This window comes from Medicago sativa, chromosome 3 (genome assembly GCF_051527215.1).
Source record: "Medicago sativa cultivar Bolivia chromosome 3, Bolivia_mono, whole genome shotgun sequence".
Taxonomy (NCBI): Eukaryota; Viridiplantae; Streptophyta; class Magnoliopsida; order Fabales; family Fabaceae; genus Medicago; species Medicago sativa.
In genome coordinates, this window is record NC_140751.1 from 19,352,614 (window position 1) to 19,369,927 (window position 17,314).

Consider the following 17,314-nt stretch of genomic DNA (forward strand, 5'->3'; position numbering starts at 1 on the left):
TCTGTCCCAAATTATAAATTATTTTGAAAATTTCACACGTATTAAGAGATATAATTAATTTTGTATGGAAACGATATATTATGAGTTATTTTACAAAATTGTCCTTAATAAATGGTATGAGAAAGATAAATCAAAAAATAGAAAGAAGATAAAGTAATAAATAGTTAAGGGTATAATTGGAAAAATACCATTAATGATTTGCTGGTATTGTAAAACGACTTATACCAAGAGTCAGGATCCGTTGACACCAGGTGTAAGTCAAAAGACTTACACCAAATTCAGACCATTAGATTAAATTGATCTAATGGCTAATAACTGGCCAAAAAAAAAAATCCGTAAGACAATTGCAAGATATCTTTCTTGGCTTTTCGGTGGGATGAATGTGCGTCCGTTTTGAAACATCTGGAAACAAGCATAACGACCATCAAATCTAATCCCACCGCTACTTTGACTCAAAGTCAACGTTATTTCAAAGCTTGAAGCACCACACCTGGGCTCTCTCCTCTTTCAATTAGGTTTATTATATTTTTGTACAAAGTATAAAAGTGAATAGATTTAATTTTGTGTAATGAGTTTTAACATCAGAGTCGAAGTGCATAAACCGATCACGATTCTGATGGTGGTAATCGAAACACAAAGTTGCATATGAGTGATTGATTAGGTTAAGGAATATTAAAACTTTAAACAATGAAAAAAAGGTGCCGTCAATTAAAAAATTGAATTTGAATCTAATTTACAACTATGTCAATGGTATAATAAGCTTTAGCAAATGCAGGAAAGAAAACATTTGATTACGTTGACAGTGAGGGCGAGAGTGCAAGAGTATGAGAGAGAGCAAAAGGATTTAGTTACGTGAGGATTTTTTTTGCTTTCGGTGTATGTTACTTATGGACCGTATGATTGAATGGATCCAACGATGCATATTTGGTGTAAGTCTTTTGACTTACACCTGGTGTCAACGGATCCTGACTCATATAACAATTTTATTTTTTCAAAGCGACTTATAATTTGGAACAGAGTGTAATTTATTTTGTCAACAAAAGCTCATACTTTATTCCATTTAGTATAAATGTAACAAAAGCTTATACTTTATTGTCCATTTAGTATGCCATTAATTACTAATTGTGAGCAAACCTGAAAATATTTATCTGTTTTTTCATTGCAGTAGACTTCCAAGAGATGCTTATGTGATATTTCTAATAGTGTAGCACACATGCTATACTGATCATAGTTTTTCAGGTGAATTATGCATACATGTATACTCAAATCAGAGAAAATCAAAATAAATTCTAACGCTCAAAGTCAACATATCTTTTTAATTGGAACACACACGTCTTCACTCGTATCAGGTTTCAAGATCTCTTTTTGGCATCATCCTTTGTTAGAATGTAGAAAGCTTATGGAGCTTGCATTTCCCTACATCTACGTTCACGGTGATAAAGTTTTATATTTGTTTCTGAAGTGAATGGTCTTTTAACTCAATGTACATTTGCTTTTTGTTTCTCCCTTTAACAAACCCATTTGCTAACTATAAGATAACATTATCCTCTACTCTAGTGTGCTTTTAGACTTCATATGCAAATACTAAAAAAAGACCAAGATGAGATGGCTCCATTATGTATTGCATGTATATATATAGTTATGATGGAGGATAGTTTATTATGTGCATATGCGTGGGAAATGGGGTATTGTGTGCTGAGTGGAGAGATGTATGTTTTCCATGTGGTATACCAATGGACATTATTTATTGCAGTTAGTAATTCAAGCATGAAAAATTTGAAATTCAAAATGCTAAGAAACTAAAAGGCCAATATATCACGGTAAACAACATCCTTCGTTAATTGCTTCAGAAGTAATTAGGTTAATTGCAATAAAAAGAAATTGAAATTGAAATTGAGAAGGGAAAAAAATTAGGGTTGACATGCTTAGGAGTTAATGCAGCATAATTAGAGGGAAATTTTTAGGTTTAGGTGTTGCTTAACCTAATAAGCTTTAAGAATAAGGGATGTGAGATTAGTTTGAAAGACATTAGTGCAATATGGTGGATTGATGGGCGTTGTTTACCTAATTCTGTTACAGTTTGGTGTTTTGTTCAAGACATAGATTTTAAGATTTGTGTGAACATTAAGATTTATTCAAAGGAACATATATATGCTCAACTTCCAATAATTTTAGAGGGATCTTCGTTCAACACATATTCAAATTGCACTAAATTGGTTCCAAGATCATTTTATTAGATACATGCATACCAACAGAAAGATTTCAACAGCCTTTGTTCACTCTCTAGCCTCGACCATGACACTAATAAATACACTATTCGGTCACTATTATAAGTAAAAATCACAATTTTAGATTCATTCATTAAATGATGGATGTGGTCTATAATAAAGACTATATAAATCATTAATTAAATGAATCTAAAATGTAAATTTTTGCTTATAATAGTGGCCGGAGGAGGTGTCTTGTTTAACCTCATCGCTCTCGTTCTCGCTCATGGTCACCTAGTTTTATCACAACTTTGTCGGGAGTCATGGAAGGAACATCACTACGATGGGGTGATAACATATGCCAAAGGATGTTGTTTGTTCGTGAATTACGTTGAGACTTATTGTTTAATCAGTGAACTGTCTTATTTATTTATTTATGAAAAACCAGATAACTTTGGTAACCAACATCAATAATTTGGTTATTTTTTTCCACTCCAAGTTTCCAGTTTTTATTTATTGGAAGACTATCCATCGTGACAATAATGACACTAACTTAGACCAAAAAAATGTTACCTTAGAAATAAAGAAAAATTCTTATGATAATAACTTCATATTAGGTATCATCATGATTTGCAATTCGTAAACTCTCATATTTCATTGAAATTTATATTGGTGTGTGTCTTTATGATTGAATCAATCATAAAGCAACTAGCTAGGAATCCAATGTGGGAAAAAACCTGGGATGTTTCGTTTTGTTTTGTTTTGTTTTTTAAGGAGTTTTTGTTTTTTCTACTTAATTAAAGAAAACTTACAAAGCTACCCTTAAATTTAAAAATGGTTTGAATAATAATAGGTTGATATTTTAGTCAAAAACAAGTGGAAGTAAAATTATTGACTTATTCCTTTATATTATTTTGTGAGAGTAAGTTAACAATCCGATATATATATATTGAACCGTCATAATATTCCTAAAGGCTTAGAAGCCCTCCAGAAAGGCTCTAAGACCTCCAGAAGGGCTCAGGCGCCCTCAATAAGGGCTCTTGAGACCTTGGCGCTCTCACCTTGAGGCACCGCCCTTCTAAGCTTCTAGAAACCTCTAGAAACCACCTAAAATACACAAATACCCCTGTTGCTTGGGAACCAAGCAACCGAAACCCAAGCCCATAGCAGGCTATAAATACTACTTTTGAGAGCATTCTCAAGGCATCTAATCATCAGTCTAAACCCTAGAATCCTAGTATTCCTTACCGTACTTTTTTGCAAGTACAGTTGGCGCCGTCTGTGGGAAAAGGTAAAACTAACCTTGACCACGTTTCTGAATCGCAAATCGTGATTTAGAAACCCTAAGCCTAAAACCTTCTGGGCGACCTCGAAAACAATAACAGGCGAAGACCAAACCATCATCGGCCTCAAGATTTCTCAAACATGGCAGTCGTAGAAAGAAACCTTTCATGGTGATATGCCAGGGACCCCATCAGCGCATCTCAGAATTGTTTTATAATCAGGTTCTAATATTTATGGTTCAATCGCTACATAACAATTACGCTATATCAACCGTTTTCTCCTTTGTTAATCGTATATATATCATGACCGCTTCTCTTCTCTACGATAACATAAGTTTCATACAACTTTTACTATATCTGGCTTGCTATGAATAAGTTCCAGCGGTGCAAAATAACCATGAGGTTGCAATAAAATTGGCGGCGGTGTATATATATCATGTACTATTGTTCGATTAATCGAACAAAATTTGCTGATCACTATTTTTGACAAGGTACTTCCTCTTACTTTATAATTGTTCTATCTTCACCGTCGACACCGAATACCACATCAATATCTTTATTGCAAGGGCGTGGCTATCTGTGTGAATTTATATGCTAAGTGTTGATATCGTAAATCCTAAAACGGCCCGTATTTGATGCTTATTCGTTACTTTCCTTTCCGATTCAGTTTTAGATTTGTATCATGGGGTTAAATTTAATCTCATTGTTATGCTCGCTTGTTCTTTTATTACATCAATTGATGATTCCTTACCACTGTTGATCGTCGTGATTTTATATCATGGAATAAAATGCTTTACGTACTTAAATTGTGCACTATCATGGTGATCGCTTCTCCTATTCCTAATTGTCTTAAATTAATTATCATTACTTTTTCATTGAAAAGTTTGTTCCCAGAATGATCCAACCTAATTGAAAAATCAAGAAGGGCTTCTTTGTTATTATAATTATACGAGAAGTTGTTTTCATCTATAGCAGAATGAGTAGCTCTATATTAAAGGCATCGTTGATATTCATATATTATATCTGAGACTCCCCACGTATATTGGGATCTATTGTTATTGCTTATCAAAATATGAAGTTGGAAATGTTACTGAGACATTAATATAAACAGGCTTGTTATTTTCCAATTTTCTACGAATCATGTTTTCTCTTCCAAATACTTGAACTTTAATTACTTTGCTATCCTTTGATAACTATGCTACTATACTCAATCACTATATGTCATAAAAGTTCAGTCAACTACACAAGCTGCACGTTTTGGTTCAGGTGACCTAGTTAGCAAATTGGTTAAAATACACGCTAATTAAACTTTCTGATTAACTTGCAAATTTATTAGATTCTCTCAATATTCGTCTATTCTCCAATCATTTTTCATAACAGGATATCAATGTCAATCTGTTTCCTCTAACATGCGAATGTTCTCTAACAAACTTTATCGGTAAATATAAATGTCAATGCCTAAGAGCCAGGTACTCGGATGAACACCAAGGGAACGCTACTGTAACAACGTCACTCAAGACTCAAGAGAAAATTAAAACAATTCAGGTTTCATCTTTCTGATCTTTAAATATATAACTACCGTATGTTTGAGGTAATCTAAAAGCAAAATTGATGCCTTATATCTTTGGAAAAATATTTGTATGAGCTGACAGCATCATTTATTTTGGAATTGTTTTTGGCACATATACATAATATGTGGACGATCAACTAACTGGTTATTATTCATCACTAATCTACTGTTTCAGCAACAATAGTTCGTATCTATTCTGATGCGAGAGTGAGTGTAATAGGAGTGAAAATAAGATATTAGGCAACTTAGTTCCAAATTAAATAAACAGAAAAAATAGGAGGAGTAAAACATTAAGAAAGGCAAGCTAGTTTCAATTCAGTAAACAAAGGAAGATTTAACTACTTTAGGTACCCCATGGCAGAAGTAAAGTGTAGTATTGTTAAAAGGTCACATGAGAGGGATTCTGGCAAGGAAAGTCTTGGTATTTAAGAGGTCCAAGTGACCCACCTCTCTTTCCTGGGAACCCCTTCCATGTACCATTTACTTTACGAACTGAACTAAACTGTTTAGTAAAAATATAGATAAAGACTAATAGCACTAGACCCACGTAGAAGAATGAAGATGATCAGAAGACTTAGTTCCAACTTTATGGGAGGAAACAAAGACATACAAAATAAAGTACCAAGCAAATTAGACTTCAAGTTAGTAAGAAGAAGAGAAGGAGTATAAAATAGAAGAATGAAGTAAGGCGAGCTAGTAAGGAAGTAGCGGGAAAACTTAGTTTCCAATCTAATAAAAGAGAGAAAAGGTTTAAGAGCACAAGATAATCAAATAAGAAGATTAGCAGTAGAATGAAAAATGTCGGAAGGGGAGTAGAAAATTTGGGCGAATTATTAAGAGAGGACAAGGAGTAATTAGTTCTCATTAAATAGGATGATGGAGACGCCTTTATTTTAGAAGTTCGAAAGTAACTTTATATTTAAGATTAACGATGATGTAATCGCCAATACGCATAGCCTGTTATCATCATAAATTTTTGTATATAAGTCGTATTTGTGATGTTAAAGAGTTTGACAATTGATTTGAAAGTGGCTAACATGACTTGTTCAAGTATGTGTGTAACATCTTTGTAAAAGGAATTCAACATAACAAGGTCGGGCGAGGACGTCAACGAAAGCGGCAGGTTGGATGAACGGTTGGCTTGGTGAAGTAGCACTCATCCACATCAACATCAGTTTATAAATTGCAATAAAATTGGTTGGTGAATTAGCTCCAGCGGTGCGATAACATGGCGAGTTCTACAAAAACAGCTCTGTTATACCCTAATTTTGGACCTAAAAATACTAGTCAATTTTTCTTTTCTTGCATTATAAGCCATTTGAACTGTCTCTGATTATTTGCATCTTTCTCTGCATTTTATTTCAATATTATTTGCAAAATTCACATGCAAGGGTATTTTAGTCATTTCCATACGTCAAATTTCTCTCAGTCCTTCAAAATTTTGTTTGAGTCCTTTCAAATAAGTTTGAATAAATCTTTGTTTTATTCCATGTCAGAATCCATTCCAAAAATTTGCATTTGAAGTCATTTTGAGTCAGTTTTGCCCCTAGGGGCATTTTGGTCATTTCAAGTGTCAAGTCACTGTTTAAATCCTAAAAATTGTCTCTGAGTCTTTTAATTTTGTTTGTATGAGTCTTTGATTCACTCTCTGTCAAAAATCCATGTTTCAACTGCATCTGAGTCGTTTTTAGTCGTTTTCAGCCCCAAGGGCATTTTGGTCATTTCACACGAAATTTCGGCAGAGAGGTACTTTAAAGTACCTCATTTAGGCCATTGGTTCGTTTTAGTCCGTTTTGTCCAATTTTATACGTTTCGCTTTACGTTATTTTCCAATTACCAATTTTAATTCATTTTATTTTTTATTTTTTAGTCCTAAACTCCTAAAAATTTGCATTTTAGTCCATTTTTTGTCCAAGTCATAGTCCAGTGCCACGTGTCAGTCTTTTATTTGTCCAAGAGTTAGTTACGCCACATGGCAGTTTGTCATTGGTCCAGGCATTACAGTCATCAGCTATAAAAGCCACATCACAGTCAATGGTCAAATTCACCAATCATTTTCTGCACAATCAGCAAAAAACAGATTCCACTTTTTCTCTCTCTGCATTTTCAGATCAAATCACCAAATTCTTGATGAACTTGATGAATGTTCATCAAGAACACCAAGAACAAACCCTAACAGAATTCTCCAAAACCACCACAAATTCTCAAAACCACCGTAACTAACTGTTACGGCCAGCACTAAACCACCACAACTGCCACAAAACCGCCACAAACAATACGAATTCGAAGCAAGATTCGCAAAAAGTTCACATCTATCACAACCGAACCAAAGAATTCGCAAATCCATCGTCAAAGTTGAATCAAGAGCGTGGATCACGAACTCCAGCGAATCAAATCCACTGAAGCCGAATCCAGACTCTCAAACAACGTTTCAAACGCGAACAGATTCGAAACGGTGAAAAAGGGAGAAGTTCGAGCAATCAAGAGCTGTAACGGAACCAAACGGAAGCAAAACGTTAAGGAAAGGAACGTAGAAGGTTGATTCAAAGCTCAAGAGGTAAAGTTCCGTTCCCTTTTATTCGTCATAGATCTGGTGTTTTTGAGTTATTGTTTGCTGAAAATAGTGGTAGATCCGAACAAAGGAGAAGAAGAGGGAGTTGTTAACGAAAAAAAATTAAAAAAAAAAAGCTCCGACGCGGCGGCGCTACGGCGGCCCACCGCGTCGGAGCACCTCCGACCTCCACTCACTTCTTCTTCTCCGATCTGTTCATATTATGAGGAGGGAGAGTGTTTCTCTCACTAGTTCTTTAGAGAGAGGTTTTTGTGTTAAAAATGAGGAAAAAACCAGGCCAATCCTTTTATACTATGGGTCAACCGAACCGGTTCGCTCCATGGATGGATCCTACCCGATCTAGACCCATGGTGCGACCCGCTCTGCACCCTAGACTGGGCCTGGGCTTTGCTTGGTTGCATCTTTTGCTGCAATGAGTTTTTTTTGATAGTCCCACACTGCATAGTGCTTCCTACACCGCTGTTGTGCCAAAGCTTCTTGCGAAAATTTCAAACCATTTTCCATTGTTTTTCTTGTTGATTCTTTGGTTGTTTCTTGATAATCCTTGCATAATAAGTGCTGAAAAATATATGGAAAATATTTTGCATCCTTGTTGGCTCAATGTGTTAATTCTTGTCAAAATTTTGTTGTGTAGCCCTTTTAAATTTTTGTGAGTCTTTAGTAGTGATTTTAGCATGTTAAAACCTATCTTGTAAGATACGATTTCATGCTGAAATTCACTCCAAGATTATGTGCAACTTTCTTGTGCTTTTGGTTCATTTTTTTTTTCCTATAAAACTTGGTGCAATTTTAAAGGGAATTTGGTTCTTGAATTTAGCATATAATAGTGACTTGGAGTATGCATTTTTTAGGTGAATTGGCCTCTTGATTTTGTATGTACTTGCTGTTTGGTTTGATTTCTTATCATGGACTTTGTGCTATGTGAATAATGTGTGTTTCTTGTGTCAAATAAAGTGCATAAAAGGACTAAAAAATTCCATGATCTTTGGTATAGTTAATGACCTTGATCCTCATATTTTACCCTTGAACCAAGTCACTCAAAATTTCTCTAATATCATGAGGATTTAGGCTTTTAACCTTGCTCTAGAATTGTGTTAGAATTGGCAAGTTCCTTTTATCACTTTTGGTTAATTTGATTTGTTACTTCACTTTCAAGTTACATTTACCTTGCTATACCTTTAGTATGTTGTTTCTATCCCATTTGTGCTACTAACTCCTTTTGTTTCATGTCTCCTATCCCATAGCATCTTGCATATTCACTTTGCATATTTCTCTTTTTTTTTCTTTCTTTCAATTTCATGCAAACATTAGAATGTAAATACTTAGGAGTTTTTTTGTAATATTTTCCCTTCATGCAACTTTTAATTTCTTGGCAAAGAGGCCATAGAATGTATCTAGGGTATGATGTAAAGGACAATGGACTCTAATGATGTACACCGACACAAGCACCGACACATGCACACACATCACTATATAGCTAGAATATGCATGTTTAGATGTATGCTTAGGATTGTATGTTTAGATGAATGCCTAGGACTTATACTTAGAAAAAACCAATTTTCCAAACAAATGTGAACAACTTCACACAAATTTTTTTCAAATAAACCTTGGGATCCAATATCCCATTGAATTTTCCTTTTATTTTCTTAATCAAAAATCCAATGAAAATAATCATACTTTGACTTGTTTTTGCAAATGACTAATTCAACCTCACAATTTTCCAATCTCATGCCCTTGAGGCCTCTTTCTATTCTTCAAACTCCATTTTCAAACTTAAAATCAACCAACAAAAACAAAAACATTTTTGAGAGAGAACTACGGTGGATTTGATCCCTTAATCGGGTACGTAGGCAAGGAACAAAATTCCTTCAATTCAAATAAAATAAAAATTCAAAAACATTCTTCTCCCTCCAATTCTTCACTTAGAAACTCTTAGGATTAAATAAACACTTTCAAAATAGCATTTAAAAATAGAGCGCGCGCGTAGAAATTAAAGACGGTTCCTATAGGTTACTATAGTCGTTATGGGTGCCTAACACCTTCCCGTAGCGAAAACAACTCCCGGACCTCGATTCTCAAGGGTTTTGCTTACTTTTTCCCTTCCCAAGAAAAAATAAGATATCACCGGTTTAAAAGGTTCAAACGTAATCAATGTTTGACACCCGAAAACCAAGATAAAACAGCTGGCGACTTCACTGGGGAGATTCGAGAGTTACGCCTAGTCTTTATTTCCACGCTTGCGCTTGTATTTTTACTTGCTTCCTTTACTTGCTTTCCTATGTGAATAAATGTTTAATTTCTTGCAAACGTATGGGGTGAGAATATCAAAAGTCCTGCACCCGGGCTAAGTGAACTTAGGATTTAGGAGGGATATAATCGACAATTCATTCCGGGGGTTGCCTCGTGTTTTGGATTATGCGATCAATCCCACATAGCTGAGGCATTTTGGGGGTGATGTTGTCGGCGCGAGTTGTCGCGTTTAGGCACTTTGCTTCTAATTGTTCTATGACGCTATGAACCGTAGATAACCAAACCCATCCATGGCCATTTTCTAGGACGTAGTGCGGAGGCTAAACCGGGTGTTGTCTCGAGTTTTAGTTGTCACGCGATACTACACTCAAGTTAGACCTTCCACGTATAATCATGGAGCGAGGGTTGTCTCGTGACACCATGAGATACGTCGGAGAGGTTGTAGCTTGGGAACCTTTTTAGAACCCGGTTACTATATCCTAAAGCCCTAGTTTCACCGGACACCGTGTCCACCCATGACTCCTCGACTTTGAAACTTCAACCCACCATGTTTTCTCCGAACTTGAACATAATCATGCATTCATGCATACATGCATACATGCATAAACTTTTGTCATGCATTGTTATCGAAGGGCTTAGACAAGTTGAAATTGTAAACATTGTAGGGATGAAGATGACTAAATCCTACAAGTTCAAGGAAGTGGATTTGGCTAGTTTGAGGGATTTGGCACTCAAGATTGAGGATCCGACTGGTTTCCGACGCCGTTACGGGGCTTTACTTCCTATTCTCCATACTAATGTGGATGAGAAGCTTGTGCACACTCTAGTGCAATTCTATGATCCGGGGTATCGGTGCTTCACTTTTCCAGACTTTCAGTTGGTGCCTACTCTAGAGGCTTATTCTTCCTTGACAGGTCTATCTATTGCTAAGGGGATACCTTTCTCAGGACCTGAAAATCCTCCTCCTCCATTGGTTATTGCTAAAGATCTCTATCTCAAGACCACCGATGTCTCCAAGAATCTTGTCACTAAGGCACATATTCGAGGGTTCACTTCAGAGTATCTTCTTGGGAAGGCCAACCTCAACACCACTTGTCAGGACACTCTCGAGGCTATTCTTGCACTTCTCATCTATGGGCTTATTCTCTTTCCGAATCTTGATGGCTTCGCGGACATGAATGCTATTATGATCTTCCACTCCAAGAATCCGGTTCCTACTTTGCTAGCTGACACATACCATGCTATTCACGATCGTTCCAGCAAAGGTCGTGGATACATTCTTTGTTGTGTGCCTCTCCTCTATAGGTGGTTTATTTCGCACCTTCCGCAGTCTTTCCACGACAATCCGAGGAATTGGTCTATTTCACAGAGGATTATGGCTCTCACTCCTAATGAAGTGGTTTGGCTCACTCCCGCTTCTAGGGTCAAGGAAATCATCTTTGGTGGTGGAAAGTTTCTTAATGTACCTCTTCTTGGTACCCGGGGTGGAATCAACTACAACCCGGAGCTTGCTTTGCGACAATTTGGTTTTCCGATGAAAGATAAGCCCATCAATCTTGCTACAGCTCCTTACTTCTTTCACTACTCCAATGCTCCCACAGGCATTAGAGAAGATTTCATGCAAGCTTGGACCAAACTTCGGAAGAAAGAGGTAAAGCATATGGGTGTGAGGTCCGGTATCGCTCATGAGGCCTATACACAGTGGGTGATAAACCGAGCTGAGGAGGCTGGTACGCCTTACCCCTCTATGAGATATGTGTCTGCAACTGTTCCTACCATGCCTTTGCCTCTACTCCCACCTACCCAGGAGATGTATCAGGAGCACCTAGCTATGGAGAGTCGGGAGAAGCATCAGTGGAGAGCTAGATACTATGAGGCTGAGAACTTGATCATGACTTTGGATGGAAAGGATGAGCAGAAGACTCATGAGGTCTTGACACTGAAGAAAGAGTTAGCTAAGGCTAGGAGAGAGATTGAAGAGAAAGATAGGTTGCTTATGAGGGACTCCAAGAGGGCTAGGAGTGCCCGTGACTTCTACGCACGATACTGCAGCTATGAGTCCGAGGACGACGCTTCCACTTCCTATGCTTGAGGATTTCCATTTCCTGTTGTTATTTCCTTTTGTTTATGTTAAAATTGTCTTGTAAAACTACATGTTGTTGTTTGTTTCCCGTTTACGTTAATTGTTGTTTAGTAATGTTTACGAGTTCATAATTTGTCTAAAACCCTTCGATAACCTAAAAAGAGTCTTTTTTGCATATACATCAACACATTTCATGCATCATATGCATTCATTGACCACAAAAAAACTTCTCTCGTGCTCATTGCCTCCTGGTTTTGTCTGCCGCAGTCTGAAAAGTGGCTCGTGTTCGCAAAGTCTACCAACCAGATAGAATTCACCAAACAAGATTTCACAAGAGAAGGATTATGGCTAACTTTGAAGAGGAAAATGCTCAGCTCCGTGCCGAATTGGCTGCTATGAAAGAAGACTTGGCTAAGGCTCATGACACTATGTCTGCTTTGCTGGCTGCACAAGAACAACCAGCCACATCTGTCCCAGTTTCTACTGAAGCAATTCCGTCCATCCCACTGTCTACTGTGGCTACTGATGCTCATTTTGTTATGCCCAACGGCCGTCCTTATGGCCTCTCAGCTTACTATTCTCCTAATACTGCTGCTGGTGTCTCTGGTTTTGCTGGTCAAGGACAGATTCCTGTGTCTACTGCTATGCCTCAGGTGACTACCGTTGTTACCGACCCTATTGTACACACTGTGCAACAGGTGATTGATGTTGACGCTCCACGTGGACAAGATCCCGCAATGGAAACTATGAAGAGACAGTTAAGGGAGTTGGCTGGAGAACTCCGTGAGGTCAAGGCTAGCCGAGGAAACAATGGTGCCTCTGCCAAAGCTCGTGATCTGTGCTTGGTATCCCGATTTGAGGTTCCTAAGAAATTCAAAGAGCCAGAATTTGACAAGTACAATGGGACTTCTTGCCCACATAACCATGTTATCCGGTATGTCAAAAAGATGGCTAACTATGCCGACAATGACGCACTGATGATCCACTGCTTCCAGAGTAGCTTGACAGATGATGCAGCAGATTGGTACACTAGTCTGAGCAAAGATAACATCCATACCTTTGAGGAACTCGCTGCTGCTTTCGAAGGTCAATATGAGTTCAACACCCGTCTGAGGCCAAATAGGGACTCTCTTAAAGCCCTATCTCAGAAATCAGATGAGACCTTCCGCGAATACGCTCAGAGGTGGAGAGGGGCAGCTGCCCGTGTTTCTCCTCGACTTGATGAGGAAGAATTAACGCAGACGTTCCTGAAGACTCTGAAGAAGGAATATAAGGAGAGAATGATAGTCTCTGCCCCAAACAACTTCTCTGATATGGTTACAATGGGAACTCGCCTAGAAGAGGCTGTCCGAGATGGTATTATTGTCCTTGAGAAGGGTGAATCTTCAAACAGTGCACCAAAGAAGTATGGTAATGGTCACCACAAGAGGAAAGAATCTGACGTAGGGATGGTGTCTGGTAACCCATCTGCAGCTGCCACACAATTGCCTCTGCCTTATCACTACATGCAATACTCTCAACACCCTTTCTTCCCACCATTTTATCAGCAATATCCTCTACCACCGGGTCAACCACCAATGCCCGTCAATGCCATCCCTCAACAAGTGCAACAACAGCCTCCTGCTCAACAGCAACGGCAGCAACAACAGGGTCCCCGACCCAAACCTTCTTTTCCAACAATACCAATGCTTTATGGTGAGCTGCTCCCAACTCTACTTGCTAAGGGACACTGCGTCACTAGACCAGGCAGGCCTCCGCCTAATCCATTGCCTCCCAGGTTCCGACAGGATCTGACATGTGAATTCCATCAGGGTGCTCAAGGCCATGATGTTGAAGGTTGTTTTGCTCTGAAATATATTGTGAAGGATCTAATAGAAAAGGGACGGTTGACTTTTGAGAACAGCGTTCCTCATGTCCTTGACAACCCGCTTCCAAACCATGCTGCTGTCAATATGATTGAGGCCTTTGAAGGGGTTCCCGTTCCTCAAGAGGATCCCATGTTGGATGTCCGCAATGTCGTTACTCCCTTGGTGCCATTACATGTCAAGCTTTGCCAGGCTTCTCTGTTCAAACATGACCATGATTCTTGTTCAGAATGTCTGCAGAATCCTATGGGCTGTTGTGTTATGCAAAATGATATCCAGAGTCTGATGGATGACAAGTACTTGATCGCCAGTGATGTATGTGTGATTGTGCCAGTGTTTCATGACTCTCCTGTTGAAAGTGCAAAGAATGTCGAGCCTTTGGTGATCAGGTTACCTGGTCCGGTATCTTATACCTCTACCAAAGCAATTCCCTACAAGTACAATGCAACCATGATTGAGAATGGAGTAGAGGTGCCTCTCGTATCCCCAGCTACAGTTGATAATGTTGCTAGTGAAGTTACAACTCTGAGAAGTGGAAAAGTCCGTCCACCGTTGTTTCAAAAGAAGGTAGTGACACCCATTGCTACGGTAACTCCACCAGTTGTCCCTCCTGTTGACAAGAACACCGGCCCGGCAGGCCAATCTATTGAAGAGTCCAATCTGGACGAAATCCTGAGACTTATCAAGAAAAGTGACTATAAGATTGTTGACCAGCTGCTACAGACTCCTTCAAAGATATCCATCCTGTCTCTGCTCATGAGCTCTGAGGCTCATAGGAAAGTGTTAATGAAGATACTCGAGCAAGCTTATGTTGACCACGAGGTCTCTGTGGATCACTTTGATGGGATAGTGAGTAATATTACTGCCTGCAACAACTTGGGGTTCGGTGACGATGAGCTCCCCGAAGCAGGGAAACGCCACAACTTGGCTCTACATATTTCAGTACATTGTGGATCTGACCTGATATCCAACGTATTGGTAGACACTGGATCGTCTCTGAATGTAATGCCCGAATCCACGCTAAGGCAATTGAGCCATCATGGAATTTCTCTGAGGGGTAGCAGTTATCTGGTTAAAGCTTTTGATGGATCCCGCAAGGATGTTCTCGGGGAAGTGGACTTGCCAATTACCGTTGGACCCGAGACATTCCAAATAACCTTCCAAGTCATGGATATCAACGCCTCTTACAGCTGTCTCCTCGGAAGACCATGGATCCACGACGCTGGAGCAGTCACATCCACTTTGCATTAGAAGCTCAAATTTGTGAAGAACGGTAAGATTGTCACTGTGCATGGTGAAGAAGCATATCTGGTTAGCCAAGTGTCATCTTTTTCTTGTGTTGAAGCAGGGTCCGCTGAAGGGACATCATTTCAAGGCTTGACTGTTGAGGGTGCAGAACCCCGGAGGGCTGGTGCTAGCATGGCTTCACTGAAGGACGCCCAGAAGGCTGTTCAAGCAGGGCAAGCTGCTGGTTGGGGCAAAGTGATTCAGATTCTGGAAAACAAGCGTAAAGAGGGCCTTGGATTCTCTCCAACATCTACTGTTTCAAAGGGAACCTTCTACAGTGCTGGGTTCATCAATGCTATTACTGAAGATGCTGCTGAAGGAAGCCACGTGCCTGCATTTGTTATACCAGGAGGCACCGTGAGAAATTGGGAAGCCATTGATGTTCCTTTAGTCATGCATGCTTCCATGTAATGTGTTTTGTTGCTCATGTCTTTCGTTTTCAAAATAACAATCCTTTCGCTCTGCCCAAGGCGAAAGTGATATCTTTGTAAGGGCGTGTTTGTTTCGGCATTGCCGTTACCAATAAAAGTTGTCGTTTTTCTCACGACTCTTTGTTTTTTTACTTTTTAGTGCCTTTTTCTTGGAAATAATGGTAATGCCAGAAAAAACCAAAACATCTGTATTTTTCTTATTAATTTCAAAAATCTGCATGAAAAACTTTTTCTAAAAATCATCCCAATCATATTATGCAGATTGAACCATAATAAACCCGTTGAACACAGTGACCCTATGGTTCATCCAAATTTTGAATTCCCTGTATATGAAGCTGAAGATGAGGATAATGATGAAGAGATACCATATGAGATCACTCGACTGCTTGAGCAAGAAAGAAGAGCCATTCAGCCTCACCAGGAAGAGATTGAGCTTATCAACCTGGGTACTGAAGAAAACAAGCGAGAGATCAAGATTGGTGCCGCACTTGAGCCAGAAGTGAAAAGGAAGATTATTCAGCTTCTCCATGATTATCCAGATGTCTTTGCATGGTCTTATGAAGATATGCCGGGTCTAGATCCCCAGATTGTGGAACATCGGATACCGACAAGACCTGAATGTCCTCCTGTCAAACAGAAATTGAGAAGGTCTCATCCCGACATGGCTCTTAAGATCAAGGCTGAAGTACAAAAGCAAATTGATGCGGGTTTCCTCATGACGGCTGAATACCCTGAGTGGATTGCCAACATCGTACCAGTACCAAAGAAAGATGGGAAAGTTCGAATGTGTGTTGATTATAGAGACCTGAATAAAGCCAGTCCAAAAGATAACTTCCCATTGCCTCATATTGATGTGCTTGTTGACAGTACTGCTCAATCCAAAGTGTTCTCCTTCATGGACGGTTTCTCTGGTTATAATCAGATATGAATGTCTCCGGAAGATAGAGAAAAGACGTCCTTCATCACTCCGTGGGGAACGTTCTGTTATAAAGTGATGTCGTTCGGCTTGATAAATGCTGGTGCTACCTACCAAAGAGGTATGACAACTCTGTTTCATGATATGATTCACAAAGAGATTGAGGTATATGTCGATGATATGATTGTGAAGTCAAGTGATGAAGAGCAGCATGTTGTGTATTTGAAAAAGATGTTTGAAAGATTGAGAAAGTACAAGCTGCGGTTGAATCCTAACAAATGCACATTCGGTGTACGATCTGGGAAGTTGCTAGGCTTCATTGTCAGTCAAAGAGGCATTGAAGTTGACCCTGACAAAGTCCGAGCCATCAGAGAGATGCCGGCCCCTCAAACTGAAAAGCAAGTCAGAGGTTTCCTCGGACGTCTGAATTATATTTCAAGATTCATATCTCACATGACTACTACTTGTGGGCCCATCTTCAAATTGCTCAGAAAGAATCAGCCTGTTGTATGGAATGATGAATGTCAGGAAGCTTTTGATAGCATTAAAGAATACTTGTTGGAACCACCTATCCTTGTCCCGCCAGTGGAAGGAAGGCCTTTGATTATGTATCTGTCAGTGTTGGATGATTCAGTGGGTTGTGTTCTCGGTCAACAAGATGAGACTGGCAAGAAAGAGCATGCTATCTACTATCTGAGCAAGAAGTTCACCGACTGTGAGACTCGGTACACAATGCTTGAAAAAACTTGTTGTGCTTTAGCTTGGGCTGCCAAACGCCTGCGTCATTATATGGTGAATCATACCACTTGGTTGATATCCCGAATGGATCCAATCAAGTACATCTTTGAGA